Here is an 11,576-nt window from a genome sequence, read left to right as displayed (position 1 = left end):
CAAACTCCACAAAACAGCGTCCAGTTCATCGGCCCAAGCTCCGGCTGCTCGTCGCAGCGGTTCTTCGAGACGTGGCTTGATTCCTGATAATATTAGACCGTTAGCTCTTTCGACTTGACCATTGGATTGTGGGTGAGCCACAGATGCAAGGTCCAATCGAATCCCCATAGTTTCACAGTAATCCTTCAATTCTCCCTGAGCGAAGTTTGTGCCATTATCTGTGATTATCGTTGTGTGGGATGCCGAATCTCATTACGAGGGCTGATGACAAATTTTAGTGCCGTAGCACCGTCGGCTTTTCTCACCGGCTTGGCCTCGATCCACTTGCTGAACTTGTCAACGGCGACCGGGAGGTATTCACAACCACCGGGAGATGATCTTTTTAACTTACCAACCATATCGAGCCCCCGGACCGCAAATGGCCGGGTGATAGGTATGGTCTTCAGCTCTTGGGCTGGAGCGTTTGGTTGAGTAGCGTAGTGCTGACAACCTCGGCGGGTCTTGACTATCTTATCGGCATCTTCTTTAGGCTGTGAGCCAATAAAAGCCTAGCCGAAAAGCTTTTGCAACGAGTGACTCGGGAGCGGCATGGTGCCCGCAGTCCCTGCGTGGATCTCTACGAGGATTTCAATGCCATCTTGATTGGAGACGCATTTGAGAAACACCCCTGTTGCGCTTCGTTTGTAGAGCTGTCCATCGACAATTGTGTAGGATCGTGCTCGTCGATGATGCAGCGCGCGAGGACCTCGTCCTCCGGCAACTTCGATCGATGAGGTAGTCCGGGAAAGGCTGTGTCCAAGCCGGAATGGTAGCTAATACCTCTTTAGCCGGAGACACTTGCCACATCGGGTTTTCGGGTTAGCGCCCTTCACGGAGGGTATCCGGAGATGCTCTAGGAAAATTCCGGGCGGAATTGGTCTTCTGCCGGATCCGAGCTTGGATAGCATATCTGCCGCTGTATTGTCGTCTCTTCGACGTACTTGACTTCGTATCCGAGGAAGCACTTGGCGAGCTCGTCAACTTCGTCTCTGTAGGCCGCCATGACGGAATTTACGGCGTTCCGGGTTCCGGCTACTTGCTTGTGCCACCGGGTCGGAATCTCCGCGGCAAATGATGTGCTTGATCCCTATTTCCTTAGCGATGCGCGGTCCGTGCGGTAGAGCCTCGTATTCCGCCATGTTATTTGTAGCTTCGAAGTGGATCGCGGGACGTCTTGCGGTTCTTCTCCGGTGGGGGACTTCGGGGTGACTCCGGCTCCACGAGCCTTGATGCTGCTTGGATCCGTCGAAGTGCATGACCCATGTTTACGGTTCCGGCTCCGGACTTGCATCCGGAGCTTCGTCCAATCTGCAACGAAATCTGCCGGGACTTGGGATTTGACCGCGGTCCTTGGCTTGTAGGCGATGTCGAAGGCGGATAATTCGATGCCCCACTTAGCTGTTCGTCTGTTGCGTCGGCGTTGTTGAGAATTGTTGACGGCGGAGCTTTGCTCACGAGCTGTTCTTGGGTGCTCTTGGAAGTAGTGTCTCAACTTCCGGCTGCCTAGGAAAACTCCATAAGCTAGCTTCGAAAGTGAGGGTATCTTTGCTTTGATTCCGTCGGCACCTCGCTAATGTAGTAGACGGGTCTCTGTACGTCATATTCATGACCTTCTTCCTTTCGCTCCACCACGATGACGAGGCGACGACCTTGTTGGTAGCCGCCGGATAAAGGAGCATTGGCTCGACTCTCTCGGGGCTGCCAAGATAGGTGGGGAGGTTAGTATTTCCTTCAACCCACGGAGAGGCTGCGTCGGCTGCGTCGTCCCGGACAAATTTGTGCTGTTTTCTTCGGCGGCTTGTACGGAGGTAGCGCCTTCTCGCCAAGACGGCTAACAAACCTGCTGATTGCTTGCAACGCAACCGGTTAGTCGTTGCACATCTTTGAGACAAGTTGGCCGTTTGATACACGGGATTGCCTTGATCTTTTCCGGGTTCACCTCAATGCCTCCGTGAGAGACTATGAAGCCAAGGAGTTTTCCGGTCGGCACGCCAAAAACGCACTTCGGCGGATTCAACATCATCTTGTACCTGCGGAGGTTGTTGAAGGTTTACGTGAGGTCGCTGATCAAGTCGGATCCTTTCCGGGTCATGACCGCGATGTCGTCGACGTAAGCGTGCACGTTCCGGCCAATTTGGTCCTTCGAGCACCGCTGCATCGTACGTTGGTAAGTAGCACCTGCATTTTTCAAACCAAAGGGCATAGTAACATAGCGATAAGTACCAAACGGGGTTATGAATGAAGTCGCCTTTTGGTCGGATTCCTTCATCCGGATCCGATGATACCGGAATACGCATCAAGAAAACACGAAGTTCCGCCCTGCCGTCGAATCAATGACTTGGTCAATGCGCGGCAAGGGGAACGGATCCTTCGGGCAATGTTTGTTCAAGCCGAGTAATCGATGCACATTCTTAGTATTTCGGTGTTCTTTTTGGGTACAAGGACGGGATTCGCGACCCAATCGGTGTGGATAACTTCTATTACAAAACCTGCTTCTAGTAACTTTGCTAGTTCCATTCCTATGGCGCGGCGCTTCTTATCTCCAAAGCGTCGCATAGCTTGCTTCCTTGGTTTAGCCCCGGATTTATGTTGAGGTAGTGCTCGGCGAGTTCCCTAGGTACTCCGGACATGTCGGAAGGTTGCCATGCGAAGATATCCATGTTAGCGCGGAGGAACTCGACGAGCGCGCTTTCCTATTTGGGGTCCATGTTGGCTCCGGCGAAACCTGCTTGGAGGAGTCACCCGGAATAAGGTCATGCTTCTTGGTTTCTATCGCGGGCTTGAAGGAGGTTTTACGCTCGGAGATCTGCTTCTTGGTGGTCCGCATCTCGGTCGGATCCACCGCGGCCCTGTAGCCTTTCGGCTCTTCTCCGGATATGACGGACTCGCGAAGGCGGCTTCGCCCAACTCGCACTCATGAGCCTTTTTGTAGTCTCCGGTTATGGTGATCATACCAGTTGGGACCCGGCATCTTGAGCTTGTTGTAGATATAGCACGCCCTTGCGTGGAACTTGTGGTAGGTGGGCCTGCCGAAGATGACATGGTAGGAGCTCTTGAAGGGCACAACTTCGAACGTGATCTTCTCTTCGCGGAAATTATGAACATCGCCGAAGGCCACGGGAAGTGTGATGCTGCCGAGGGAGTTCGCCTTCTTACCGGAACCACGCCGTGAAACTCGGTTGTCTTGTGTTTGAGCTGTTCCTTGGTGAGGTTCATCCGCTCCGAGTTTCCGGGTACATGATGTTCAAGGCGGCTCCGCCATCCATGAGGCACTTGGAGAAGTCATACCCGTCTATGCGGGGACTCACAACCAAGGCGTAGTATTCCTTTGGCACGGAGGCGGGATGATCCGCCACTGTCAAATGTGCACGGAACTTCCGACCACCGACATACTTGCGGCACGGCCGGAACCGTGGCGTTCAGGAACCGGGTAGCTGATTTTGCAGCGCGGACTGTGGGGGTTCCGAGGAAGGTGTGGTAAGCCCCCACGCTCTTCTTCTCGAAGGGGTTGGATTTTCCTGCGGTTCCGGCTTTGGGATCCGGCGAGTTATCATCCTCGTCCATCGCCTCGGAACTGTCCTCCTCCTTGTCCTTGTTCTTGCCCTTGCCTCCTTTGCCGCGTGGGCGGTGCTTCCGGGCTCGCTTGTATCCTGCCTCCGGGTCGTTCTTGAGGTCGTTGACCCACTTGCAGTTGCGGTTGGTATGAGTGGACTTCCCTGTAGCCGGATCCAAGTGGGCCCGGCAGGGCATGTCTCTGTACTCCTCGTAGGTTTGCGGGGCGCGGGATCCGCCGGCGGTGACCTCGGTGCCATCGCTGCGACCCCTGCCGGCTCCGCCTCCACGGCCGCGTCCTCTTCCGCCTCCCGAACCTCCGCGTTGGAACGCCATGGCGACCATCTCGGATCCGCCACTCTTACGGTCATCGGGGTTTTTGCGCTTGTGGCCGCTGTTGTTACCGTTATCACGGTTCTTCTTTTCTTGGTGCGGGGGGATTCGCTGTAGCTGCGATATCACCGCCCGCGTCGTCATCGGCGGCAGTGTGATCACTGGCAATGGAGATCATCTCATCCAAGGTCAGTTTATTGGCGTTAGCCAAACATGTAAGCTTATGCCTCAGCAATCCTCCTCTCTGCAATCCACCAATAAAGGCGTACATGGCAGTGGTGTGATCGACGTTTTCGCACTCGTTCCTGCATGCCAACCATCGTGTGAGGAAGTTTCTTGAGGTTTCTCCCTTCTTACGGATACAAGCTTGTAAGTCGCTTGCTTGTGGCGGGTCTTTTGTAGGTGCCCCTGAAGTGTTTCTCAAAAGCGGTCTTCGGGTCGAACCAGACAAAAGATGGAGTTCTTCTCGAGGTCGGCTGAGCCGGATCCGGGCTGGTCCTACAAGGTACAAGCTGGAGCATGCGGCGGGCGATGTTAGGGGTTCCTCCGGCGAAGGTTCTTGCATTGTAGTAGTCCTCAATCCGGGTATCCGGCCTTTCGGTGCCATCATAATGCTTCAGATTTCCGGGTAGCTTGAGGGAGCTCCTTGGCTTTGGTTCCTCTCGAATCATTCTGCCAAAGCACTTCGGACCAATGTAGTCAGTTCTGTACTCGTTAAGGCGGTCCCGTGCGTCGCGTGAGCCGTGGCGGGGGGACTTTGAGCGAGAGCGAGATCTCCGGCCATTGCCTCCGTCTCCACCTCCGCCGCCACCGCTAGGTGGTGGTGAGGAGACCTGCGAGGTGGGCGGTCGACTTCTTGCTTCCGCCATCCGAATCTCCGCGACCTTCTCGGTGCCGACTCCGGCTCCCGTGGCTGCCTTCGCCTTGGCGGCTGGCTGCCCTGGTTATGCCGGCGGGGCTCCGGGTCACGGCTCCGACGAGGCTGCGGGTCGCGGCTCCTACGAGGTTCGGGATCGCGGTTCCGGCGAGGTTCCGGGCCCCGGTCTTCATTCCGACTCCTCCCGGGCTCGGGCTCACGAACATTGTTCGGTTCCGGCGAGGTTCCGGCGAGCGCTCCTCGTTTCGTTTCTTGGCAGCACGTTGTCGCGGATAACAATTGCACCGTGCCCTATGGGCACTGGTGTTTCCGGCTGGACTACGGCGGCGAGGGGGTCGCGGGTAACCGTTGGGCGGAGGAGAGGGGTTGCGGTATCTGTCTCGTCCGGAGTACATCGCATCCTTTCCCTTTCTTGGATCCGACGGAGGCGTACGCGATGGGACGGGAATCGGATTTGGGTGTTCCCTGGCCCTCCATACGCGCTCCGAGGATCCGGTGTGTGATTCATCATCGGGATGCCGATCGGCGTGGGCGTCCTTCGCGCGGTGGATACACGGTTATCCGGATTGGATTCCAACTCTGCGCGAAGTATACGCCTTGCTCTCGCTGCTGCATTGTCTGAAGCAACAAGCGTGCGGAGATGGTTGATATCAACTTCTTCGTCTTTCTTCTTCGGCAATTCCGCTGCTTTCGGCATGTTGTCCTTTGGAGTTTCCGGCGGCTGGTGAGCTGCGGGCGTGTTGAAGGCTATCCTGCGAGGCGGAATTGCTTCTCCGACAATACGATCGGCCTCTCGCTGCGCGTAGGTCATCTTTACCTCCCACTCAGCCCTCATGCTCTTGACGTGCTCGAGTGTGTTAGTAATCTCGCGGTCTCGTCTGTCGAAGTTTTCCGGCCGGGCGGCATGATCTGCCCTTCCTATCTTTAATGCAGCTTCGGCGTCGGCGAGCCTCTTGGCTGTGGCCAGCATCTCCTTTCTGGCGGTTTCTAGAGCCTCCAGATCTGCGGCGTGGCCCGGAGTTATAGGTGTGTTGAGAACTGCTCGCGCGGCCACCTCTTCTGCCGTCAAGATTTCCTCCGAAGGAGAATCTCTTTGGGGTCGCACCCGAGACATTGGGGATCCTTGTTGAGATGGCTCAGATTGGCTAACTTGGTCTCCAGATCCGGTTTGTCCCAGCGCTGCTACCGTTGCGAGAACACCGCTCGGCTGGGCGGAGTTGACTTCGGGCTGATCGGCTGAGACCATACTCCTCCAACTTGCGCACGAAGTCATCGGATTCCATGGACGGAGTGTCTCCGGAAATTGGGCTCGGATTGCCCAAGATCGACTCTTCGACCGGAGCTTCGCTTTCTCCGACAGCTGAGCACGATCCGGATCTGCGTTGTTTTCCGGTGCCTCTTCCTGCTCGGGACCAGCTCCGACTTCATGAGGGGCGGTTCCGGCGGTATGGGCCAAGAAGTGTACGAAGTGACACCTTTGCTTCTCTAACACACAGGAGACCCGGGCGGATGCACGTTGGTCTTCCACCTTTGTTTCCTGCTCGGGGGCGGATTGGGTGGGCTTTGATTTTTCCGGATCTAAGGCGGAATCTTCGCTAGGAAGTTCCGGCGTCTCGGATCGGATCTTCGCGACTGCGTCCTGCTCGGCGGCGGTCGCGTCGGCGCTACTTACCGGTGGGTTTCCGTCGGAATCGACGGTTTCCCCGATGAAGATGTGTATGCCGCCAGCCGGGACGATGGAGAGCTTGACGGGGTCGGTTTTAGCCGGAATCCAACACTCATCCGGAGGGACGATCGGCAGATTTCCGGCGTAAAGGACACGCCCCACGGCGATGGTGTCGTCGTAGCTTCCCATGGCGGAACCCTCCCGGTTCCGGCCTCCGGACGCCGCGAGCCCCACGGTGGGCGCCAAGCGCCGTTGCCTAATCGACGGTACCTCGGAGGAGGGATCCTCACGAGGGGAGAAGAAGTAGGGGCCATAGGGCGGAGTGCACACGGGACGGTGGTACGCGAGTTACCCGGCTTCGGAACACCTGCACGATGACGGGGGCCTACTCGCTGCTTGTCCGGAATTATGCGGGCGCTTTCGCGTTGTTACAATGAGTTGTGGTTGTGCCTCTAAGGCTCCCGGGATCCGGCTTATAAAGGCGCACGGATCTAGGGTTTACATGGAGAGTCCTAGCCGGATTACGAGATAGCCTAACTACGGTACAATATCTTGCCGTGCACGTCACGGATCCGCCTTCCATATACGTCGTGCTCGGATCCGGGTCCCTCATGGGCCTCCATGGATCCGGGTTACTTCTATGTCGGTACGGATCCGGCCTCGCTGATCCTGGGCTGGACTTCTTCCTTCATGATCAACGGCAAGCTGGGCCGCCCGATGGGCCACATGCCTCATCACCGTCTGTGGGCCACCCGGGCTTGCCGGATCTAGGCACCGTCGATGGTACACCTATGAAGTATACCCACAACGAGTTAGTGTTATGCTTTTTCTCTTTATAAGAGACTTTACTTAGATAAGTTGATACCTACCGATATATCTTTGCAAATGGCTGATAAGTCTACTCGCTATTCCTGTTGGTATATGTGAGGATGTTCCTGTTCAAGTTACTAATAACTGCTTGATATTAACTGATTTTGTTGTGTTGGAAATGCCTGAAGATGATAATATGTCTATTATTCTTGGGAGACCTTTTCTTAACACCGCAGAGGCTATTATTTATTGCAATAAAGGAAAGGTTACTTTCAATGTTGATGATAGGGAGCACACCGTCTATTTCCCCAAGAGGATTGATAAAGTATGTGGAATTAATACTATTTCTAATGTGATAACTATCAAAGTTGGAACTATCGATTGTCCTATATATGAGCCTAAAGAAGGATATCAAAATCTTATGATTGGATCCATATCAATACAATTCAAGGTAACATGATTGATTTGAGGTTTATTTCTTCTTATGCTATGTAAAATTTATTTGGTGGCAAGACTTGATCAACCTTGTTAACAAATACTTTTTATATGCATAGAGGAGGTAAACAACATCTCTTTCTTCCTCCACTTGTTCTACTTGCCGTAGCACTTTTGTTTTGTAAAGTTCCTTAGTTAATTAGAGATTTCAAAAATTTTCCTGGCCGGTAATAATAAACTTAATACCCGAAATGTGCATTTTTCAAAGTTTTCAAAAATTCACAAAAATTATACCGTTGGTCCTATTTTTCAAAAATGCACTGGGAGCACTCGGGGATGACCAAGTGGGGCACCCCAGGGTGGCACTCCACGGGCCGGCGCGGCCAGCAAGGGGGCGCGCCACCCTGGTGTGTGGGTCCCCCTTTGCCCCACTTCATCATCTCTTCCTCCCACTCTCTTCTCTCTCCCAAAAAACTCGCACCAGGTTCCTCTCACTCGCGTTTTTGCTCAAGAACTCCAGATTTCTCGATCTCTTTGCTCAGCCCAGATTTCTGTCTGAGATTTGGCACATTTGCTCTTCGGTATGTGACTCCTCCGATTATCCAAGTAGAATTTTATTTGGTGGAGTATATCTTGAATATTTTGCTGCTGTAGGTAACATGTTTAGTGAGCTTGCATGCTTGTTCTAAGTGGTAGAAACTAGTTTTGATGCATGATTAGTACTCTAGCAAGTTCCTGTGGTAGTTTCCTTCAATTATATGTCACCAAATTAAATTTTATATTATTTGTTGAAAAATTTCAGAAAATGGAAGGGAGTAGGCACCAACTCAACCAACAAGAATTGGAGGTGCAACCGGTCATGAGAGTTCACCGCGAAGAAGGAGTATACCCCGCTTACTACCCGTGCGTGGATTTTATGAGAAGTGCAGGAATCTTGCAAGATGTTCAAAGTCTAATCTCTTGTGCAGGGTTGGATGATTTTGTTGATGGTGAACCATGCCAATATGCAAAACTGACTATGTCTGTAGTGCAGGATTTTAAATTCAATTGGTCGCGATCTAACCCCATGGTTAAGTACAAAATTTATAATAAAACTGTCAACTTGCCATTCAATGATTTTTGTGCAGCAATCAGAGTGCCGCAATGGGGATCATGCGAGAAGATAAGAGGATCACCGCAAGAGTTCTTGGACCTCTTCAAGATGATTTTTCATGGAAGAAGCTTCTCAGAGGATGGTGAATGGAAGGAGGATTGGTTAGTCACGGAAAGTGCACTTAATGCATACATAGAGGGAGGAGGCCATCGTGCAAGAGACAACACGGAGGAGGACGAGGAACACCTCGACTCGTCATCCGATGCAGCAAGTTCTTCGCATCAACAAGTTGGGCATGAGGAGCCTCCACGCTTTTCTTCTGCATCGGGACCTTATTATGACTACGCCATGTATGATCCACCGGCATGGAACCCAGACCCTCGTTGGGGTTGATCTCCACTTAGGCCAAAAGCCTAAGCTTGGGGGGAGATATACCGGCATCACTTATTCTTTGCATATTATGGTTGCTGGATACTTGTACATACTTGTTTAGTTTCTTTGAGTGGTTTTCTAATGAGAGGGAGATGATATTTGGGGAAGTGCTTGCTGAAAACAGATTCTGGACTGTTACCGAAAAAATTCGTGCGCACCGACAGAACGTTATTTTGAGCTGCCAATTTTTGTGCATGTTCCCCAGGTTGTTATCTAACTTTCATTAGTTGCACACTTTTCGAGCTGAGTAGCTTAAGAATTTCTTTAAAATCGATTACTGTACTGCTGTCAAGTTTTGGCAGATTTCTGCCATCTTGCTTTTCTGTGTTTCTTTTAGTTTTCATTTCTTATTCTTACTTTGTTTCTTTCCTAAAACACAAAAAGACCAAAAATATTTCTGTTGTTTCTTTTCACCACTTGTTTATTTTAGTTTCTTGCTTTTATCTTGCTTTATTTGCTATCGTTGGTTTGCTATAAGAAAATCCAAAAAGATTTTGCTTTGTTTGCTTGTTTCCTTGTGTTCTTGCTTCCAAATTCGAAAACACCAAAAATATTTGTTGTTCTTCTTTGGTTTTGTAAAGTTCTTTATGAGTTCAATGGTCTTCGGTGGCTGGAGCGTGGTTTTCATTTCATATTATCCAAGCTACACAAGTGAAAGGCAATAATGACGATATTTGACGATCTGATTGTGGTGAGAGGCTGGTATGAACTCTATTTGTTTTCATTTTTGTACATATACTCATCCATGTGAGCATGCTTAGTTGGTCCATGTGAGGTATATGTCATTTAAGTAAGTCTAGTAGTTCATGATCTCTCATGTTTAGCTCCAATTTATTAATATGAGTAGCATGTCATGGATGTTTGCTTGCATTGTTTTATTCATAAATAGGTATGATATTGTGGTATCCTCCTCTGAATAATTCGTTTGAATTAACTTGGCACATGCTCACGCATGCATATGACTGAACAAAAAGTCAATTAAGCCTCGATGATTTACATTGCTTCAGAATTCTTGTATCACTTTTATGCCTCAGTTAATTTATTTTGTCACAAGCATGATTATGACGATTCATTGCTCTCTTGATTGTCGCTTCCCAGTCTATTGCTAGCCTTCACTTGTACTGAGCGGGAACGCTGCTCGTGCTTCCAAACACATGAAAACCAAGTTACTCCAGAGTGTCCACCATAAATACCTATGCATGGCATTTCAAACCATTCCAAGTAAAATCTCATGCGCTACCTTTAAACCTTCAAAATGCTTCTCAATTTGTGTTAATGTTTCATAGCTCATGAGGAAGTATGTGGTGTTTAACTTTCAACCTTGTCATTTACTCTTGACGGACTTTCATATGGACTAGTGGCACATCCGCTTATCCAATAATTTTGCAAAAAGAGTCGGCAATGGGGTTCCCAGCCCCGATTAATCAAACTTTACTAATAATTCTCTTCACATGTTTTGCTCTGATTCATCAGTAAGCAACATAATTTTGCAAATAGATACTCCTCCATGGTATGTGATTGATGGAAGGCACCCAAGGATTCGGTTAGCCATGGCTTGTGTAAGCAAAGGTTGGGGGGAGTGTCACCCATAATAAAACTAAAATACGTGTGTAAACAAAAGAGAAGAGGGATGATCTACCTTGCTGGTAGAGATAACGTCCTTCATGGGAGCCGCTCTTGAAAGTCCGGTTGGCGAGGTAGTTGGTGTACCCATTACCATTCGTTGACAACAACAAACACCTCTCAAAACAATTTTACTCCCGTTTTAAAAATGAAAAGTTCTAGCGCATGTTAATCCCTGCTTCCCTCTGCGAAGGGTCAATCTTTTACTTTTATGTTGTGTCTCCATCCTTTATTTGAGCACTTTCTTGAGAGCACAACTGTTATTCTTAGTATAATATGCTTGTCTCAAAATATGATTGATTGTGGTATAACTTTGATGCTTTTATCTTTGACAATCACTATTTCTGGTCTTTCTATGAACTTCGGAGGTGCTCGAGCATTTATGTTTTGCTGATCAAATATGGGCAAGCGAGATACCACTCTATCATACTCTTTTATGAACATTGCAATCCTGCTTATATACATGATTCATGATGCTTATTATTAATTGTTGGTACCTTTCCATGATTGACATAGCTATTAGATGATCTTATTTGCATGTATTTTATTATGAACTGCCTAAGTGTTAGCCATAGCATGAAAATATTTACATCATATGAACAAATGTGTTCGTGAAAGTTCTTTTATCGCTCAGTTGTTAACTGAATTGCTTGAGGACAAGCAATAAGCTAAGCTTAGGGGAGTTGATACGTCCAAACGTATCTACTTTCCCGAAC

The sequence above is a fragment of the Lolium rigidum genome, chromosome 2 (genome assembly GCF_022539505.1).
Source record: "Lolium rigidum isolate FL_2022 chromosome 2, APGP_CSIRO_Lrig_0.1, whole genome shotgun sequence".
NCBI lineage: Eukaryota > Viridiplantae > Streptophyta > Magnoliopsida > Poales > Poaceae > Lolium > Lolium rigidum.
The sequence above is the reverse complement of the archived record's forward strand: the minus strand, read 5'-3'. Positions refer to the sequence as shown.